Raw genomic sequence first — 23,188 nt, 5'->3', positions numbered from 1 at the left:
TATTGTTATTTATTTACTTACATACTTTTACCCTACCCTTTTAATTTGATCATGACTCACGTAGAGGAACTCCCAACATAATTCTCGCCATCGCTCGTTGAGTGACACTGAGGTTTCTTATGAGACTCATACTCGTAGTTAGTGACCATGTTTAGGGTCCAAATGTCATTACTGGCAACACGCGCTGTTCGAAGACTTTGGTCTTCCAGCTCTGAGGAATTCTAGGACGAGAAGACATGTCGAAGCTTTCTGAACGCGCGCTGCCCAGCTATCAGGTCAATTTTTTCGTATAAAATGTAGCTTATACGTACCACCCGGATGATAATAACGAATAATTGATTGACACCTCATTCATCAAAATCGGGCCAGTTACAAACTTACATACAATAATATATACATAGACTACTAAAATCATACTTAACCCTTCCTTTTGGCTTTACCGTAGTCGGGTAAAAATATAGGGAAAAGGAAAAGACTTATCACCTAGGCTCAGTAAGTGATTACGTTCGTGTTGGATATTCGTGCCGCAGATGCATATCACGGTGGAAACGATCGGAAATACGAGCCGAACATTAAACAGTGCTTTATGACGTCACTTCCTCCGTCGTAAAATCGACTTCAAGTCCCCGAAATGCATAATTTGTACCCCGGGCACGCGCATTACGCTACTAAACGGTGTCACCGAACACATTTCACACTGAACTCCGAATCTACCGATTGTAGATAAATTGTTATGTGCGTTTAAGACGATCGTCTAGTTGTAAATCATACAAAAAGCGATAAGGTTTTTCTCCCCGTAAATGTAGAGGAGACGTGTGGCCTAGTTGTGACAACGCATCAATCGTTTGGCAACGTTGATTCAAGTCGGTAACTGGATGAGTGACAGACTTTGGAAGTACAAATTTGGCCTTGTTTCCTCCGTGCCTTGGAGAACATGTTAAGCCGTCGGTTCCGATTACTAACACTAGCATCTAATAATAACAGTAAAAACCTAAGTGTCGAAATTTCGTTCTCTTAGTGAGTGGTACGTGGAATGATGTGGGCACTCACCGCATTATTATCCCAAGAGAACTCCTGCCATTATGTGATTAATGGAAAGGGATTACGACCTTCAGCAATGACGAATACGACTAAGTATAAATAACAAGAAACGTAGTCCAATTTTCATAGTTTTTAGAAATGTTGTAGATAGGTATACCTACCTAATGAAGAACTTTGCTCGTACGTTTTAAGTATAGAAATATTGCTTAGGTCAAAAGGAACTAGCGTCTAAGAGTAAAACGTACGAGCCTAGATAAAGGTGTATTGAATCTAATGAGATCAAAATTGTTTAATTTCGTAAACGTTTGGGGGGTTAAAAACGTTATCACCCGAAACAATATTATTTCAAGAATAAAATGTAGGCAAATGGATACTGGACTATGATTTTTTTTTTGGAAAAATTTACAACTAGACTAGCCTCTTAAATTATTGTCGGAGGCTCCTAGTTTATGGGCGATGGGCGATTTTAATATTGCTTCATAACGGACACGCGTTGGCTATAATTTTGGTTGAACTTTTTGCGTGATAGAAACAAATGTTTTACTGTTTTGTCGATGTAAGATTTATTTTGAAGTCGATGTTCCCCACGGCTTCGTACATTGTGGGTACGGTTGTATTCAAGTCTGTGTACGAAATTATTTCCTGATTTTATTTTCAAGCATTTTTTTTTATATTTCCAATCCAATTCAATTCATCAGCCTGTATGTATCCATTGCTGGACATAGGCCTTTTCAAGAGCGCGCCACCAAACACGGTCCTCCGCCTTCCTCATCCACCCGCTCCCCGTAACCTTCTTCAGGACATAGGTCAAGCGGGCAGGAGGTCGTGTGTTACTTAACATGTGCATGCCCCCGAAAAGTCAAAGGTCAGAGAAACCCTAGACTTCCGAATAGCAAGCCGAAGTCTTGACCTCTAAGGCTATAACGGCTTAATGGGCAAAGTATAACTTATATTCAAGTAACGATACTTAAAGAATGACAAGCGTACCTACACGACAACTGGCTGTATCGGCCGTAGATAAGTATCAGTCGAAACGATCGTAAATGCAACGAAAACGCATCAAAACGTTCTGTTCGAAGCCGAAACGACATCTGCAAGATCGCATATAAACAGGGTGAGGGAAACTTAAATTATTATTTTACTAGAATAATACAGAAATTATTATTATTTCACCAGACGAGTCTTTTATAACAAAACTAGCTTATGCCCGCGACTTCATCCGCTTTGATTCGCAAATTTCAAACCCCTAAATTTACCATAATTAGGGGTTGAATTATCGAAAATCCTTTCTTAGCGGATGTCTACGTCATAATAGCTAACTACATGCCTTTCGGCCAAAAATATTTTAATATCAGGCAGTGAAACAGTAATGTAAAACGAAACAACCTCGGAGTTACCGAATCATCCCGCAGAACACGATTCTTCGTTGCTTACTACTGCATGTACTTCTGTGCGGTAAGCCTACCATAGTATATTTCGTCTCACTGACCTCTCCCAAAGTTCTCACCCTGTATAAGTTAAAAAGTAGATAATTTTCGGGCGGTGTCCTTTTATACTCGAACGTAGCTAGCGAATCCATTAATTAGTGAGATATACGAGCGCGCCCACCGTTTGCTTTAGCCCTTTGATGCTTGATTAACTCCGACACCGGACTGACCTATTAGGATGGAATTATCATCCGATCTAATCGATGATAGCAATCGAACCCCCAGATACACACTACGCAGCCGTTCGTCAAAGAGTAATCAGCACTTTTGGCATAAAACCTAAGTCCAACCAAGAGAAGCTTGCGTCCTAGAGACGGAATAGAATCAAATGTAAAACTTCACTTTTTAGTTAGTTTTTGGCATGGCAGTGGTGTTTCTTTAATAATTATTACAGGTACTTGTTGTTCAATAGGTACCTACTGTCGATTACAAATTGAGGATCACGAATTTAAGTTCTAAGTGCGTTAGTACTTAATATGTATCGTAGCGATGCCACCGTATTTATTATCGTGGGTTTAGTATATCGATGACATCTAATCGATTCAAAGGCAATGCCGGCGTAGATAGCCGGAGATTCCTCAAATACCGGTGGAGGAAAACAATGACTGAGACGCGAACGGGGCCAGTGTCACGTAATAACCTTCTTCCGGCTTCGTTTATCAAAAAATTTATTTGGGCATTCCTCGCGTACCAACTCCGCTTCGGGGTTGCGTTTAATTTATCTACGCCCGAAAATGCCAGCCACCCTTTCCGTTATGCCGTTTTCTATTTAACGTTTATACTATCGACCACTTTTTACACAAACTGCCCAAAAAAAGGAGTGTAGTGCTTTCATGGTTTATTGGACCATGGACCACGACAAATGTACTCGTAGGTAGCTAGGCTATGAAAATAGATACTTATCTTTGATTTCACGTCACCCCTAGCCCAATATTTTGACAGATGTAGATTCCGGATCAAATCAAGAGTTTCCTCACTCTAGTTCTCTCTGCCGGTTCCAATAGGATAAGATATAATTAATAATTTTTGCACGATGACATATGTTAACAAGGTGAGATGAGATGCTGGAATGGATTCAATTTTTCCACGTCATTTTTTTTTGGCAGGTTATGCAATTTTACCTATTCTTTAAGACCAATGTAAATACGAAGCATAGGTATACTTACCTACCATATTCTAGCAAATAAACATTATTGCTGATGTTAATAAATTAAAAATTTATAACACCCTCGACAAGTGAAGGTTACATACAGTAACTAGAAAAGAGTTGATAACTTTCAAACGGCTGAACCCCTTTTCTTGGATTATAGCTAAGAACACTCTCGATCAAGCCAGCTTTCAAACAAAAAAACTAAATTAAAATCGGTTAATTAGTTTAGGAGCTACAATGCCACAGACAGATACACCCAAAAAGAGGGGTCTTATAAGTTTGACGTGTCAAACTTATAAGACCCCTCTTTTTGGGTCAGGGGTTAAAAAAAGCATAATGACGTATCTTTAATCGGTAAGACGTCACTAAACCAATCTGTCAAATAGGAAATAGTATAATGGCCGGGGTGTAGCGTAACCGTTATTGCGGGTCACGCAGTTCCGGTATGCCAATGATTTATCACGCTCTCGGCATTTGCGGCTCGGCTGTTGTCCATTGTCTGGGGTCCGGCCGGATCATCGCTGAGTTATGGCCCGGGGGCGAACACTTTTGATTTCGTCTTAATGCGTTGATCGTTCAGGAATCGCGCGTTATTTTTTTATTTTTGTACACGACTGCCCAAAAAAAAGTGTAATGTTTTTGGGTTACGAAGCTGAAGTGGTAATGGGCAGGGCACATCACACTAATATTATAAAGGCGAAAGTTTGTATGTCTGTGTGTGTGTGTGTATGTTTGTTCACGCAAAAACTACTGGACGGATTTGGCTGAAATTTGGAATGGAGATAGATAATATCCTGTTTTAGCACATAGGCTACTTTTTATCCCGGAAAATCAAAGAGTTCCCACGGGATTTCGAAAAACCTAAATCCACGCGGACGAAGTCGCGGGCGTCAGCTAGTAGTTCATAAAAACCGGTAGGCGTTGGGGATTCCAAGATGCTGGAATGGCGACCGCTGGGCATAGGTCTCTTGATTTCGTCTTAATGCGTTGATCGTTCAGGAATTGCGCGTTATTTTTTTCTTTTTTTACACGATTGCCCAAAAAAGGAGTGTAATGTTTTCGGGTTGCGAAGCTGAAGTGGTAATGGGCAGGGCACATAGTTCATAAAACCGATAGGCGTTGGGGATTCCAAGATGCTGGAATGGCGACCGCTGGGCATAGGTCTCTTGATTTCGTCTTAATGCGTTGATCGTTCAGGAATTGCGCGTTATTTTTTTCTTTTTTACACGATTGCCCAAAAAAGGAGTGTAATGTTTTCGGGTTGCAAAGCTGAAGTGGTAATGGGCAGGGCACATAGTTCATAAAACCGATAGGCGTTGGGGATTCCAAGATGCTGGAATGGCGACCGCTGGGCATAGGTCTCTTGATTTCGTCTTAATGCGTTGATCGTTCAGGAATTGCGCGTTATTTTTTTCTTTTTTTACACGATTGCCCAAAAAAGGAGTGTAATGTTTTCGGGTTGCGAAGCTGAAGTGGTAATGGGCAGGGCACATAGTTCATAAAACCGATAGGCGTTGGGGATTCCAAGATGCTGGAATGGCGACCGCTGGGCATAGGTCTCTTGATTTCGTCTTAATGCGTTGATCGTTCAGGAATTGCGCGTTATTTTTTTCTTTTTTTACACGATTGCCCAAAAAAGGAGTGTAATGTTTTCGGGTTGCGAAGCTGAAGTGGTAATGGGCAGGGCACATAGTTCATAAAACCGATAGGCGTTGGGGATTCCAAGATGCTGGAATGGCGACCGCTGGGCATAGGTCTCTTGATTTCGTCTTAATGCGTTGATCGTTCAGGAATTGCGCGTTATTTTTTTCTTTTTTTACACGATTGCCCAAAAAAGGAGTGTAATGTTTTCGGGTTGCAAAGCTGAAGTGGTAATGGGCAGGGCACATAGTTCATAAAACCGATAGGCGTTGGGGATTCCAAGATGCTGGAATGGCGACCGCTGGGCATAGGTCTCTTGATTTCGTCTTAATGCGTTGATCGTTCAGGAATTATTTCGTTATTTTTTTCTTTTTTTACACGATTGCCCAAAAAAGGAGTGTTATGTTTTCGGGTTGCGAAGCTGAAGTGGTAATGGGCAGGGCACATAGTTCATAAAACCGATAGGCGTTGGGGATTCCAAGATGCTGGAATGGCGACCGCTGGGCATAGGTCTCTTGATTTCGTCTTAATGCGTTGATCGTTCAGGAATTATTTCGTTATTTTTTTCTTTTTTTACACGATTGCCCAAAAAAGGAGTGTAATGTTTTCGGGTTGCGAAGCTGAAGTGGTAATGGGCAGGGCACATAGTTCATAAAACCGATAGGCGTTGGGGATTCCAAGATGCTGGAATGGCGACCGCTGGGCATAGGTCTCTTGATTTCGTCTTAATGCGTTGATCGTTCAGGAATTATTTCGTTATTTTTTTCTTTTTTTACACGATTGCCCAAAAAAGGAGTGTAATGTTTTCGGGTTGCGAAGCTGAAGTGGTAATGGGCAGGGCACATAGTTCATAAAACCGATAGGCGTTTGAAATTCCAAGGTGCTGGAATGGCAACCGCTGGACGTAGGTCTCTTGTACGGACTACCACACGCGACGGTCTTGCGCAGCCTCCGAGTTTCTTGTTGGTTCTTCTCGGTAGGAAAGGCATTCCGAACCAGTGGTAGATGCTTTTGACGATTCAAAACAACTTGTAAAAGTCTAATTGAATAAAAATATTTTGAATTTGAATTTTAAATGGCTTTGATTTTGACTTTGAAATATTATATCCTTGACTGTAAGCAGCCTAAGACATCAAAGCTTATTTCTCACGCACTCAAGCCGTCATCCACACAATGTATCCGTCAACAAATAATAACTTATGTAAATGCCTCATGAGTGCGCCTTCGCGAGAAACAAATGTATGTATTTATGTACCTAATTATTGAGTTCAAGCAACGATATAAAAACATTAAAAACACATAGCCTATTATAGAAGCATATAAACGTTGATTAAAATGATACCTAATGGTTAAAATGTAACCTAGTGGTTAAAATGACCTATTCGGGAGGTCTGGGGTCCAATCCCGGGCAGACAGCCCTAACTTTTCCGGAGATTTATTTTATTTTATTGACCTTTGACTGCAATCTCACCTGGTGGTAAGTGATGATGGAAGCGGGCTATCCTGGAAGAGGTATGGCAATTTTTATTAAACCCATACACACCCCTTTGGTTTCTACACGGCATCGAAGCGGAACGCCACGAGTAAAACGCTAGGTGGTAGGGTTTTGCCGCTAAGGTGGTAACTAGCCTCGACCAAAGCCTCCTACTACACCAAAATTATGTTGGATTAAAGTAATTAATTCTACCCAGCTGAATATGTTATGGGCTCTTCTCAGACCGGCGCGTTTGGAACCCTAGTAGTTTTAATTTTAGGTTTGATTCATGATGTTCTCAAAGGTGTCTGAATTCTGCTAACCCGCATTTGACCATTGCTGTAGACTACGGCCTAAACTGAGCTTAGTAGTGCCAGCGATGAGTTTTTTCTCCAGAAAACCCCCTAATATTTATATTTCAAAGTTCTTGGATATCGTGTATATTTTGATTGAACATTATATTATTATTATTCAACAACCTAGGTAATCTATCTTATGTAACTCAAGTTGGTTAATTCCAACCTACGACCTTCCAGATTTCAGCCCGCCCCCGAAACCGAAGAGCTATCGGGGCTTCCTGAAAAGAGGTGTTGACCCAAAAAATTAAGCGAAATTCATTTTGAGCCAATTTTGGGCTCTTAATGAGCAGGGTCCAGTCTCGCGAGATGGTACCAGCAACAGCGTTTTAACAATGTCTAATTTATTTTATACTTACCGATACACCCTACATCGCCCGGGTCGAATTCGTTTTTAAATTTTTCTCTTTATATATATATATATATATATATATATATATATAGTATATATATATTACTAGCTTATTCCCGCGACTTCGTCCGTGTGGAGTACGCAAATTTCAAACCTCTATTTTAACTCCTTAGGGTTTGAATTTTCTAAACCTTTTTTAGCGGATTCCTAGTTATCATAGCTATCTGCAAGCTAATTCTCAGCTCGATCTATCCCGTGGTATGAGCTGTGTTATATCAGTCAGTCAGTCAGTCAGTCAGCTTTTTTCTTTTGATATAAATGACTATTGAGAGGTATTTATTGAAGTTTTGTTTGGAGAGATAAAATGACATGTGCATGTCTTTTCATTTATGCTTTAGTTTTAACAGAGCTCTCTCCGTCACTTACTCCATACTATCGTAGTTCCCATTTCATTTGAATATTAAGCAACCAAAGTCCATGAAATTTTGCAGACATAGTCTAGAAACTAATATCTGTGTCTGTGGTGTTTTAGATTTTTCTAAAAATATGTAGTTTTAAAATTACAGGGGCTCAAAGATTTGTATTTTTCTTTAAAAAAAGGCCCAACTTTGTGCTCGTTTTTCTAGACAACGAAGCAATTTAATGAAATTTGGAAAAACCACAGACCTAGAAAATTTAATGAATATTATGTAGTAAAAAAAATTATCGTTATATATTTTATATTGTTATAATTATGTGGGAACTACGAAAACCAGAAATTACACCCAGAAATCTTGAAAATTTCGTGCTGTCTCGATTTGTGCAAGCGGGGTGGTGAAGTGCGGGGGACGACACGTGAAACTGACAGAAACTGACAGTCTAAACACACGGGCCACATTTAGACTGCACCCAACTCCAAACTTGTCGATAGGTCTAACTAAATACACTGGTACATTTCAACTTGCGTTAGACGTATGCGTTACCTACTCAGACGTTGCCTGTAGATAAAAATATGTCTCATGTTTGCTGGCAATAGCGCATGCATCAAACCCTGCAAGTTGCAACTCTCTTGCAACCTATTCCTCACGCAATACGCACAGCTTTAATATTATAATTTTTGACAATGTATACTATATGTAATGCCATATCACAGGTCACTCTCTGATTTATTGCTAACAATTTACTTCCAAATGCAAAGAAATCTAAGTGTGTTGAATTCACACTGCCCAATACCAGGACCTTAAATGACATAAATTCATTGATAAATAATCATATGTTGAAAATAAAGGAGAACCCCGTGTTTCTCGGTATAATGTTAGATGCAAAGCTTCTATGGAACACCCACATATCAACACTTGATGGTAAACTCAGCTCTGCTGCTTACACTGTTAGAAAAATTCGACAGGTACTGACGTGGAAACTGCAAAAATTGTATATTTTGCTTATTTTCACTGTATTATGTCTTACGGACTCTTGCTATGAGATAAAGCGGTAGATATTGAGAAAAAAATGTATTACAGAAAAGGACAGGACGTGCAATTTATAATTTAAAACCGCGCGCTGCCATACAATAAAAATATAAGGAAATAAGTACCTTATCTATTATCTTATAGTAGCTTCTAAATATATTTACAACTAGCTAATGCCCGCAGCTTCGCTCGCGTGGATTTAGGTTTTTAAAAATCCCGATCCTTTCATTTCCCAGAACAAAAGTTGCCTCTCCGTAATAGCCCGTACCCGGGATGCAACTTGTTTCTGTATCACGTAAGAATATTTAAACGGATGATCCTTTTCAAACCCCGAGGGATCACCAGGATTTAGGAATGCAATTTCTTACAGCATCAGGGTTGAGGTCAACGACAAAGTGTTTACTTGGTATAGATACCTTCAATATCAATTAATAATCGACACTTTTTAAATCCCATTAGCTTTAGTAGTCAGGTCCCCTGCAACATCAGGGTTGAGGAGTTGGAATCCAAATTTTTTATTGAACAATGTCGCAAACTTTCTTTATCGATTAAAAAAACTACCCAAAATTACGCAGTTAGGTTACCTGCCAAATTTCATGGTTTTGAGTCAACGGGAAGTACCCTAGAGGTTTTCTTGACACACACGACAGACAGAGAGATAGACAACAAAGTGATCCTATAAGAGTTCCGTTTTTCATTTTGAGGTACGAAACCCTAGAAAACGTAGGATCGGCATTCCGAACCAGTGGTAAATTTTTCTGACCATCCAAAAACACTTTGAAGTTTACCTAAAAGTTTACAGGAATAAAAATTTATCATTGTATTCCATTCCATTTCATTCTATTCCATTCTGTTCAAAGATAAATAGATAATAAAAATATTTGTCACCGAAACAATAATTTACGATATATCAACCAATATCAATTTAACTGATGACAATCTGACTATTACCAAAGTGAATGACTACTATAATATCTATTATATACGACTAACATAATATGTATTATAAATTGTGTGCCGTTTGCATTCTCACTAGGTTCTCATTAAGTTTGTTTTATTTGGTTAAACTTTCTGGCATTCATATTGTTATGACGTTTAGTTGGCAAATAGTCTCTTTATTGGCTGAAACTCTAAAATTCAGCCAATCACAACAAAGAAAATATTGTAATAATGATTGATGCAGCTTTCTGTAATTGAAAACAAAATATTTGACATTAACTTGAATGTGACAGTGTTTTCCGAATAGGGTTGCCAAAGGCCCCGTATTTTACTGGTTACCCCGTATTTCAGGATACAGAAACCTGTAATTATGAAAATAAAATACGGGGCAAATAAAACTAAATATTTTTAGGGTTCCGTAACTCAAAAGCAAAAAAGAACTCTTATAGGATCACTTCGTTGTCTGTCAGTCTGTCAGTCTTTCCGTCTGTCCGTCTGTCCATTTGTCCTTCTATCCGTCTGTCATGTGTTCATGAACAAATATTAGTATTTTCAATTTTCAAAGTAAGATAACTACATATATCAAGTGGGTTATCATATGAAAGGGCTTTACCTGTTCATTCTAAAACAGATTTTTATTTATTTTTATGCATATTTTTTTAATGCATAACAGTTTTTGATTTCTCGAGTAAAATGTCGGAAAAAATACCCGAATACGGAACCCTCGGTGCGTGGGTCTGACTCGCACTTGGCCGGTTTTTTACAAATTCAGCAGGAGCTGGCTGGCGAAATCCAACACTGACGTTATGTCCAGTAGAAAGAAAATTTTCCTTTTGCGGCAATGCGTAGCCGAAACCCACTCGATATTGATCATGGTCGTAGCCAAGGCGGCGGGGCTTGGTTTGAGGATGTAAGCCTTTTTTTATACAAGTTAGCCCGTGACTTTAATCTTTTCTAGTGGTAAGTGATGATGCAGTCTAATTTCTTGGCCGTTAGGGCCATACTAACCATATAACTAGCCATGACCGAAGCCTCCCACCAGACCAGAAATTTCGAAATGGCGACTGCGCCTGGGAAGCCGTCAAAAACCTAAGCCTAAAATAATACTTACACTATTTCTTGCATTTGCTTACCAATTTTTTTTGGAAATATATCAAACATTTCGCGCTCACTTCACTCGCGCTTTGAATTTCTATTACTTGGTGTAAACCCCGCAATTTCGTTTGCATGAATTTAGATTTTTAAAAAATCCGTGGGGGATTTTCCGGGCTAAAAAGCCGCCTAAAAAAAATGTCTGGGATGCAAGTTACCTCTGAATAGTAAGTACCAAAATTTTGGTAAAGAAGATGGGCCGTGAAAGGGTAACAAATAGATAGGCAAATAGATATACTGTCGTATTCGTAATATTAGTATGGATAGGAAGCTTTAAAAATAAAATCTTGCTATGGCTACACTCGTTTCCCTTTCACTTTAATTTTTTCTGTATTGAACCAAAAACACTTACGCTCACTGCGCTCGCGCTTTTTTATTGTTGTATTTTATCTCACTGTCAAATTGAAAGGCGAAATTCCACTAACCAGGTAATTAGCCCATAAAGTTGAGCGAATGTTTTTTTCCTCATGACAGGATTCAGTTCCGGCCCTAATAAAACCTCTCCCGCAATCGATTCCTGGCTACGGCCATAGTATTGATACTGTGAAGGTGGAATTACAAATTAAATGTAATTTTAAGTTGAAATGAGAAGATTGTATGCATGAAATGTATAACATTTTGCTTTACAACACTAAGAGTTTTTAAAAGCTATTTAAATAAATAAATCTTTTATTTAAAACCACATTGCAAACACAGTTCATCAATCAAGATACGGCAACATACAGAGAAAAAATACAAAACTTATAAATAAACTGAAATATCTAAATAGGCTTTCCATGCATTTCAGAGAGAACCACCGCCTATATATATATTCTTCAAATACTTCAAAATTTCAAATTTCTTCAAATCTAAACCCCGTATTTTTGATGGTGGTAGCCTGTAAATCAAAAAGAGCCAGGTGGCAACCCTACTTCGACCTAGACAGAATGAAAAATTGTTTTCATTACTCGGTATGCCTACTGCCATAGTGTGACAGAAAGTGTGACGGTAGTTGTGACCTCTGATTGGCCGACTCTCTTTCACTATTTGCTAAAATTGATGATTGCAACAACAATTTTTTCTTTTTTGTAATCGAAAACAGAACACGGACGTCAAACAGGTTGACTAATTGCAATCATTTCTGACCGGCTAACATTGTTCCGCTAGTGGCTCAAACTCACTGTCGCAGCAAGAACATGGTAAATTCAGCCAATCACAGCAATTTGACATTTGGTTATCACAAATGTACCGATCTAGGAACCGAGAATGCACGAACCAGGGCAGATAGAGATGAGAACAATAATATCATACGTAGGAAATCGACGGGGGATCGTTGGCAAGGATAGCCTTAAGTTTTGGTACAAAGCAAATAAAATAAAAATATTTTCGGGGATGAAAAGTTCTATGTCCGTCTCCAGGATGCAAGCTTACTCTATATAGCAGAAATAGAATAACTTTCACATTCATAATATTAGTAAGCATTGAGCAACTGTTGTTCTGCATTGATAGGTTTTAACTACTTGTGTGGGACCTCTTTAGTTTCTCAGACAAAAGTATCTATACTAATAAATAAAATTGGAGTGTCTGTCTGTAATTTCGAAATAACTACCTCATATTAAGCTCATATAGTTATTTGAACGATACCAACACTGAATCACACGTTTTTAAAATTTTTGTCTCTGTCTGTCTGTCTGTCTATCTGTCTGTCTGTCTGTCTGTTTGAAAAGGCTAATCTTCGGAACGGCTGGACCGATTTTGACGGGGTTTTCACAGACAAGTAGAGGATTGATCAGGGAGTAACATAGGCTACTTTTTTAACCGACTTTCAAAAAGGGAGTTGTGTTTTTCTTCCTATGTACACCGAAATCTCCGAGATTTCTGAACCGATTTGCGTAATTTTCTTTTTAATCGATAGAGGAACTTTGTGACAACTTTTTCACGGGATTTCAGACCCTAAATCCACGCGGGCGAAGCTGCGGGCATCAGCTAGTCCTAAATATAAAACCTAACCTAACCTAACTTTTTTTTTGCAGCGCAGATGCCACGCTGCTTCCGGCGGAGTATGTGGGACTCACTGGCAGACCACAATACCCACTAAAACGATCATGACGAGATGATCATTAGGTTTGTACCTAACATAACCTAACTTTTATACGTGGGGAATCCTCACAAACACATATCTATGTCACAAACCTAACCTAACCTATTTAATAGTAATTGATTGACAATTCCATAAAATGAACTTAAATTTAAATTAAAACTAAAATAATTCTTTTACTTCGTTAAATGCTGCACTTGTTCGAAAGGCATTTCCTACCAAGCACAAGCAGCAAGAAACTCGGCGTTTGCTCATCTCAAAGATTCGGCAAAACGCAAGAGACAGACAGACACTTTAACATTTATAATATTGGTGTGGATTAGTATGGATTTGGTTTTTATTTAATTTATTCGGTGTGGTTGGAGTGAGCAGGTACGGAGGGAGCGATTCTTGTAACGATACGATAATCTCGGCTTATACAGGATGTTCGGGCGGAGTTAATTGGCAGCGGACGCGTCGGACTCCGCGCCAGCCTTTATTGCTGATCGGGAGATGTGTTGGATCGCACCTAGCCGTACAAACGTGTACACCACCTGTTTCTTTTGCTCCGTTGCTCCCACTATCAGTGAGCCTTAAAAGCTTTAGGCACATAAAGCTATTTATATTTATTAATTGGAGAACACTAACTTTACCCAGCAATCGTTGAGAGATCTGCGTTCGAAATTGTGTGTCTCCACTACAGGACACATCTGCCTTAGCGGCCATCAGTTCTGGGGCAGACGTGGCCTGCTCACTACCACTTCAGCTGACTAATTTGTTGAGCTGATTCGGTCACTCTGGTCATCGCGTATCAGCAAGCGCAGTGTGGGACGACCTCCAACCCGCTGGACTGACGACCTTGAGAAGGTAGCAGGAAGTGTGTGTATGAGGAAGGCCTATGTCCAGCTATGGACACAAACAGGCTGATTCATTGATTGATGTATACTGGGGACACACCTGCAATCTAACTAAGTGGTTATGTCTAATTTTGAGAAAGAGGTTAACCGCCGAACCCAACATGGCTCGGCAGCGTTCAGGGGGCTTCAAGATGTCTGCTCATCTAAAATTGGAATAGAATAGATTTTTATTCATATAAACTTTTACAAGTGCTTTTGAATCGTCAAATTTACCAAAATATTTATTTAATTCTGTAGTGCTTGAAGACCAAAATCTTGGAACAATGGTTGTAGCCAGTGATGACATGGCAATAGCTAATTATAGTTCTTATAGCTAACTATGAGCCTATGAGCTATACTTGGATATCATACAGTCTAAATCACTGTCTATTTTAAAAACTAAACTGAAACTTATTCTATTTATCCTCAATCTGATGTGATTATTTATTTATTTCTACTTTTTATTCCTCGTATCTGTCGTCTATTCATATCCTTATTCCTTTCTTATTTACTGTAGTATTATTATTATTATTTTCTTAATTATTTATTTTAAATTTTATATATATACATTATGTTTATTTACTTTATTTTATTAGTACACCCCTTCCACTTTCTTTAATTTTTATTATCTCCTCACCCTAAGGTTGCCTGGAAGAAATCGCTATTTTAGCGATAAGGCCGCCTTTTGTACATAAATCTATAATGTTATTTATATATTAATATGGCTTGTTGGTGTACAATAAAGAATATTTTACTTTTACTTTTACTTTATGAGTCTCATATTAGTACCTAGTCTAAGATCTAGCGTGCTAAGTACTTATACAGAAAAAGGAATAATTCTATTCGTCCCTTCATTGATCCAGCGAGATTGCCAATGTGTGATAGTGATATACTTAAGCTTTGTTGTGTAACAAAATGGCGAAATGTTCGACATTGTATCAACAAATAAGGATTAGTCACGCAATGCCCTCCGTCTGATTTTTCAGAAGAAACTAATTAGCCGGTACTGCACCTCGGCGTGATGAAATCTTAATAATTTATTGCTACTTTGGTTTGGATTTGGATGGAGGCGGGATAGCTTAGCGGTTAAGAAGTCCGCTTCATTTTTGGGGAGGTCGGTTATCAGTTGGGTGAAAAATCTGAAAAAGTAGGTACACCTTACTCCCAACCTTTAACGAGAAACTGGAAGATATCTCTGTTTGGAGATAAGCATTTCCAATGTAGCATAATTTATTATTACTTCACAACTACTACTTATTTTGGTATATGAAAAATAAAAATAAATAACTCTACTTAAAAAAAAGCTAAAGCTTGGCTAAACACTAGAATTGTAATTTGTAATAGGTGGGTATTAGCTTTAATTACGAATGTTATACTTTGCAACGCCCTGTCGGGGCTTCATGTTGTGATTTTATAATATTTTTTATGATGTAAGACATGAATGCAAATAAAGAAAGAATAAAGAATAAAGAGCTTCGTGCTTGAAATCTGTCCTAGAACTAATATAGACTAGCAAGTGCCAATGCTCATAAAATAATTCCAACTTACCACAACGGAGCAACGGATCGGGGCGATTTTTTCATGGATAGGAGCGTGACATATTATGTAGGTACTTCATATAAGTTTAGAATAAGACTAGTGTCGATAGTTCAAATACATACGTAGGTACAGGTGTACGTATGTACATTAAAAAAAAATTCAGGCGAATTCAGAACCACCTCCTTTTTGGAAGTCGGTGAAAAAGAGCCCTAACCGTCGTGCGCTTTGCCACAGGCTTTGTAAAATTGGGCTAGACCTGAACCTTACCCGTGTTCTGACAGCGTGGGGATGCGTAATACAATGATCGTACAAATAGGCAGTTGACACGCGAAGCCCTAATCAGCGATCGTTGGAGCCGACTACTCGGAGCTTATTTATGTACCGCTGATATCGAATACACGAGCCTTTTTATTGCCAATGCCTGTTGTAACTCATATATATCGCGGCCTAAATTATAGCGGGCTTGATAAAGTTATTACAGTTATAGAGAGAAAAGCCTTTGTTGCATGTTGGTGACTTTTTGACTCTTTCAGAATTAACCCTACTAATATTATAAACGCGAAAGTTTGTATATACGGATGGATGTATGTTTGTTAATCTTTAACGCAAAAACTACTGAACGGATTTGCCTGAAATTGAGAATGGAGATAGGTACATTATACCATGGATTAACACATAGGCTACTTTTTATTCCGGAAAATCATAGAGTTCCCACGGGATTTTCCTACGTCCACGCGAAGGAAGTCGCGGGCGTCAGCTAGTATGAAAATAAAGTTAAAAATAAGTTAAAGGTGTAAGCGTACGCAGGTAAATTCGAGCAAAAACTAGTAAACATTACGCTCGAACGAGTTAGGTATGTTCTACACTCGGGTTTACATGCGCCGAGTCTTGTGCTCTTGCATAATGGCCGCTAATGAACCCTACTTGCGCAATTTACATAAACGTTTAGAAAACAATATTAATTCCGCTCCATTAAGGCTTAAGGAAAAAATTACGTCTCAATTATTATTAGGGCTGCCACTGAACATTTTTTGCAGCACCAGTGTTATCTATTTTTTGTGACAGACACATGTAGGCCAATAATGTGTTATTGAAATAAAAAAACTAACCTTAATTCAATCCAAAGTCAAAGCCATTTATTCAAAACAAGATGATGCTGACGACTCCATCCCAGTGGATTTAAGTTTTAAAAAACTTTTGGGAACTCTTTAATTTTTCGGTGTAACGCTTATGTCACTCTCCAGGTCTTTAACTATATTCCATGCGAAAATCGTGTCGATTCGTTGCTTGATTGCGACGTGATTGAAGAAAAAACCAATAAATCAACAAAAATATACTCATTCATAATAACTATTAATGGTACGTAGTGGTAAAGTAGGCATTGTACCTACCTATCTTCTCGGTAGGAAAGGCATTCCGAGCCAGTGGTAGATGCATTTGAAGATTCATAAATACTTGTAAAATTTAATTAATTGAAAAATATTTTTATTTTATACAAATTTTTAACTGTCAATTGTTGAATATACTTAGTAATAATTTATGTTAAAGTGATAATTAATAACGTAAACTTAAAACCAGAGGTACGAGGGTCTCAGACGACCCCTGGTCTGAGAAGAAGCCCACAACAAACTCAGCTGGGTATTATTTTTAACTGTCACCATTTCAAAATATCACTTAGGACTATCAAAGCTATTAAAGCAACGCATTGCCAAGCTTTCTTATTATTCAAACAATCTTTTTTGTTGTAATAGGATGTTTCTTTGCGTTTTATAAACACTTTAAACTTGTTGAGAGACGAGAATTAGAAGGGATTCACTTCCTTGTTTCTTATACGTGCTGCTAGAATATGAAATGCCCTTTCGGCATCCGTTTTCTCCGTTACCTAAAATCTTGGGACCTTTAAAATAAGAGTGAATTAGACATTTTCTAGACAGCTTCATCTCCCACTATTTGGTGTGATTGCAGTCAAGCATCAACACCGTATATATAGGTTAAAAACTCAGTCAAGTGAGCGTCGGACAGGGTTCGAGCTCCTTGACGGGTCTTGACAGACACGACAGACAGATAACGAAGTATTCTAGAAGAATGAAAAAACGAAGAAAAAAAAGAACGAAGAATTCTATAAGGGTTCCTTTTTTCTTTACAGATACAGAACCCTAAAAGATTTTTTGAAATTTTCACACGACAAAGTCGCGAGCACCATCCACTCAGAAAATAAGTACCTACTTAAGGACATTTAAAAAATGAATCACCTCACGGTGGGAACCCTAATTATGATGCCCCCGAGTGTATAAATATAGTCAATTTGAAGACACAAATAAACCCGTATTATTTATAATGAATCGTATAGCAAGTGGCATTCTCGTCTCAGTGTCCGTGCAGGTCTCGCTACTCGGTCCTCCCTCGCCACGCCATTGGCCCCTCGAGATAGTCGCCGCCTCCACTCCTGCGCATTTCACTTCAAAACAACTCCATCGTCTCAATAAACAAGTCTTGAAGTCCATTGTCCGCGCCGATATCGATATGCCCGAGCCCGTCATAGATCTGGTAGCTATGTCTAAACCAAAAAAACACTAAAACTAAGACGCCGATCACTAAAACGCAGCCAAGTCCCGCATCCTCAATTTTGAGTTGGACCAGATCAAGTAGCTACGTATATACCCAAAAAAACACTAAAACTAAGACGCCGATCACTAAAACGCAGCCAAGTCCCGCATCCTCAATTTTGAGTTGGACCAGATCAAGTAGCTACGTATATACCCAAAAAAACACTAAAACTACGACGCCGATAAGTAGCTAAAATGCAGCCAAGTCCCACATGCTCGATTTCGAGTTAGACCAGACCTGGTAGCTACGTCTAAACCAAAAAACAGTGAAACAGACCCCCATACCTAAAACGCAACCAAGTCCCACGTGCTCAATTTTGAATTGGACCAGATCTGGTAGCTACGACTACCAATACCAAAAAAAAACTCCGAAACTAAGATACCAGTATTTAAAACGTAGCCAAGTCCCACATGCTCAATTTTGAGTTGGACCAGATATGATCTTAGCCAAACCAAACGTCTAAACCAAAAAAAAAAAACACTGAAACTTAGACGCTGAAGTTATTTATGTGAAAGCTTCTGGTGTAGAACAATTAACGACCAATAAAGTAGTTGGCAATGGACACACAGGTACATAGTTCAAAAATACGATAGCCGTTGGGGTCCCAAGGTTCTAGAATGGCGACTTCGAATCGGAAAATGCAGCACTCTCCATTAGGTGGCTAGACGACATCAAACGAGTCTCAAAGAGTCGCTGTCGTGCTGTATTCCTACAAGAGACCTATTTACCTATTCATCAGTGGTCGTCTATCGGTTAATGATGATGATGATGAATAAAGCTTGATTCTATCTTCCAGAGATAGTATCAATCATAGGATAGAATAGGATCTTCCAGAGATCTCTATTTCCAGATCACTACCCATATTACAAACGCGAAAGTGTGATTGTTTGTTGATTTATTGGTTTGTTATTCCTTCAATCATGTTGCAACGCATGTATGTGTTTGTTCTGCATGGTTTGATAATCAAAAACCTGGAGCGTGACAAAGGCTACTTTTAATACCTACTTACCTACGTAAATCCTCGCAAACGAAGTTGCTGGCATCAGTTAATCACTCATAATGTTATCCCAAAACTAGCTTTTTGTACTTAGCTGCTTTTAAGTTTGAGGGACTGATTACTCGTAAGGCCTCGCTCCATAAATGATCAACCAATTACATCGCGCGTGGTGTCCTTAACTAGTTTGAAGCCGACAGCTTGATGGGTCGATGAGTTGGCTCATCTATTATGAGATATTATGAAATTGACTAATACCATTTTCCGGAGATCCCCATTTCTTTCCATAATATTATTTCAAAACTCGCTTTTTAGACTTAGCTGCTTTTAAGTCTGGGGAACTGATTACTCGTAAGGCCTCGCTCCATAAATGAACAACCAATTACATCGCGCGGGGTGTCTGATTACGAATCATCCCATATCCGCAGCTTCTTGCGAGGACTTGAGCTTGTTTCCTTAACTAGTTTATAGCCGACAGCTTGATGGGTTGATGAGTTGGCTCATTGATCTGCTCTATTACCAGATATTATGAAACTGAATTCAAAGATTTTTAGAGTGAAATGAAATGAAATGACAAGACGTCGGGCGAGTATAAATTTCCCATCCTTATGTCGTCAACTTTCCATCTACACGCACGAAACGTTTTGGGTCATCATTCCTCATACCCATGGCTGAGGTTTGGAATACTCTTCCGCGATCTGTGTTTTCTACCAATTACAATCCGGGTTTCTTTAAAACTAGAGTGAATAGCCATCATATAGGTAAACGCGTCCTATCTTAGGCCACATTATCACTTTCCATCAGGTGTGATTGTGGTCAAGCGCCTGTCCGAAAGAGTAACCGAGAGTTCCCTCACTCTAGTTCACTCTGCTTCATTAGATGTGGAACGACCTTTCTCACTTATAAAAATACAATCTGATATCCGCGACTTCGTTTGAGTGGATAGGTAAGTTAATTATGTGTTTTTAAAATCCCGTGGGAACTCTTTGATTTTCCGGGATAAAAAGCAGCCTATGTCCTCAACTACTTATACCCACGCATAAAATCACGTCAATCGGTAGGTCTGTTGCGGGATGACTGAAGGACAAACCATCAAACGAACAAACCTACAAACCAACAAATCAACAAACAAACACTCTTTTGCATTTCTAATAGATGACTACTAGGTATTGTGGGTCGGGATTTTAGTATCGAAGGGGTAATCTTAGTAACAAAGATTTGAAACAGTCCCTGATTTTTGACACTTTTCATGCATGTTGCATAATAATCAACAATAGTATAATCAATCTGGTCTCTTATTATATATTATTATAAGTAAAGATAAGTAGATAAATTAATGTCTCATTTACACGAGAGCTTTTTTAACAGACGCTAAAAAAGCTCCAACACCGGGTTTTAACGCAACGCTTTTCTAACCCTTGTGTGAATTAGGGTATAAAATATAAATGTTCTTGTTTTCGTTCCCCGTCGTACCTACGAGGTGCCTAGTAGATTAGCACGCACTTCTAACTTTTTGAAGTTAAGTATCTACGTGCGCTATAAATATACAATTAGGTACCTATATTACTTACATTAACGGTGAAGGAAAACATCCTGAAGAAATCTGAATGTCAGAGATTTCCATATCCTCTTCTCAAACGTGTGTGAAGTCCGCACTGGCGTGGCAGACAATGGCCTAAACTCTTCTCATTTTCCGAGAGGACCAGTGCTCAGTAGTGTCCTGGTTATGGGTTAATGAGGTTTTTTTATTTTTTTTTAAATTCAATTACAAGTTATCCTTTGACTGCAATCTAAGCTGGTGATAAGTGATGATGCAGTCTAAGATGGAAGCGGGCTAACCTGGAAGGAATATTGCAGTTTTTTATTAAACCCATATCAATTTGGTTTCTACACGGCCTGATACCGGAACGCTGAATCGCTTGGCGGCACGGCTTTGCCGGGAGGGTGGTAACTAGCCACGGCCGAAGCCTTCCACCAGATCAGACCAGTGATTTAGATATGTTAGAGATTTATTAGATATGTTTGTGTTGAAGGTTGAAGGCGATAGGGATTGGATTGCAAGCGCGCTGCACAATTAACCCGTTCAGCGATGGCCGCGCACAGGCGCCGGCGACGAGGTGTGATACCGCCGGCGGGGTAGGGGGTAGTGGAGAGGGGGGGGGGGAGGGATTAACAAAACCCCGGTACCTCGCTAACGCCCGCGCGCGAGCAAAAAGTAGAAGACGGAACGAACGACAGAGGCTCGCCTCCACGCCGTGGATAAAATCGACATAGAATTAAAGAGGAATACAAAAATCACTCATTGTTCTCATAAAATGAATGTGCCGGTTAGTTGAATGTGTGGCTTTTTGTGGAAATATTCTCATACTTTTAAATGGAGTCTCGTGTGGCGCCTCTTAATGATTCGTCGTTTTTGCGGCGGCGCGGCGCCCTAGGGCTCGGGGCTCGACGTGTCGCCGAATGTCACCTTTTTGTCCCGGTGTTTCCGATGTAAATTAAACAGTTTAGGCGGCATTGTCTTTTGCCGATCGGAAAGGAGAATTTCCTTTAGTTTTTTTTTGTATCGACAACCGGTTTGCGCTTCACTACTTACGATCAGAGCTGAAGTTAGCACATATTTCTATGACTGCACCTATGGATATGCTCACGGAATCCTTTCACAATGAGAAGGTTTTGGCCCTCTATCACGCTGGTCAAGTGTGGATAGCTGAGTTCAAAAACCTTTGAGAATATTATGAAGAGCTCTCATGAATGCAGGTTCACTCACGATGTTTTACTTCACTGTTAAAGCAAATGGTATTTAATTACTTACAACGCACATAGGTACTTAACTCCATAAAAGTCTTTAAGTACCTAACTCCGGCGGTGAAGCCGACGTTATTATACCTAGGTACTTAACCAATAGGATATAACCGCTTGTATGATGTTCTGCCCATTGATTTTCGGCCGCTGCGGCCAATCTCCATAGAGATTAGCCAACTGCACAGGAGATATTACAGTGCACAAGAGTGTGCGCAAACACAGGTGCACTCTCTATTCCCTCACTCTCATAGCCCGATGCGACGGAAATCCAACACGACCGGAGAGAGATCAGGTGCAGGACCGACGGCTTAATGTGCTTTCTGAGGCACAGCACGAGGGTGAAGCTCCGTCAACTCCGTAATTCTTAACAAAAATCCAATAAGTAGTCTAACTATTTTTGCCCCGTCCCAGGAATATAACCCATGGACCTAGTCACCTGCAGTCAAACGTACTAACCACAAAGGCAGTTTTATCTCTTATAATATTAGAATGCAGAAATCAGGGTCCCCAGTCCCCACATCAGTCCTCGAAAATAGTGTAACAAAATAATTAAATCGAGCGCGCGCACCGAATAGATTTTCATGCATTCCAATTCCGAACAGCTCTTTAATGCAGAATGTTCATTTGTACCTCGCGGGACAAGCGATCGAGGGTATAAATAATAAACTCCGTGCGGCCAAGTCGTGACACCTACTCCTTCAATAATGGAGCCGGGGCTAAGTCTGTACTGTAAGCTCTGTAAGCCCTAATCAAGATCATTGTGTACCCTTTTTATTGGCTCGACGACATCTCATTTATTTTAGAATTTAGACTCTCGTGAGCCAATTTTCATATCCGACTGGTTGGTTTTGTTTTTACCTTGCTAGTTCTCAAGTTTTGTGACACGACAATGTAAGTGGTTAATTTGTCAACATTTTTTGGAGACAAAACTGTGTAATCTAAGATTCAACAAGTGTAAATTAAAAATTTATAACACCCCCGACAAGTGAAGGTCACAGTAACTAGAAAAGAGCTGATAACTTTCAAACGGCTTAACCGCTTATTTTGGATTATATAGCTAAGAATCTCTCGATCAAGCCACCTTTCAAACAAAAAAATCTAAAGTTTATTTGTTTAGGAGCTACGATGCCACAGACAGATACACAGATACACACGTCAAACTTATAACACTCCACTTTTTGGGTCGGGGGTTAAAAATATTGTAATATTTAAAACTCTGTCACAGTGCCACGACGGCCCACGGCTCATAATATT

The sequence above is a fragment of the Maniola jurtina genome, chromosome Z (genome assembly GCF_905333055.1).
Source record: "Maniola jurtina chromosome Z, ilManJurt1.1, whole genome shotgun sequence".
Lineage (NCBI taxonomy): Eukaryota > Metazoa > Arthropoda > Insecta > Lepidoptera > Nymphalidae > Maniola > Maniola jurtina.
The sequence above is the reverse complement of the archived record's forward strand: the minus strand, read 5'-3'. Positions refer to the sequence as shown.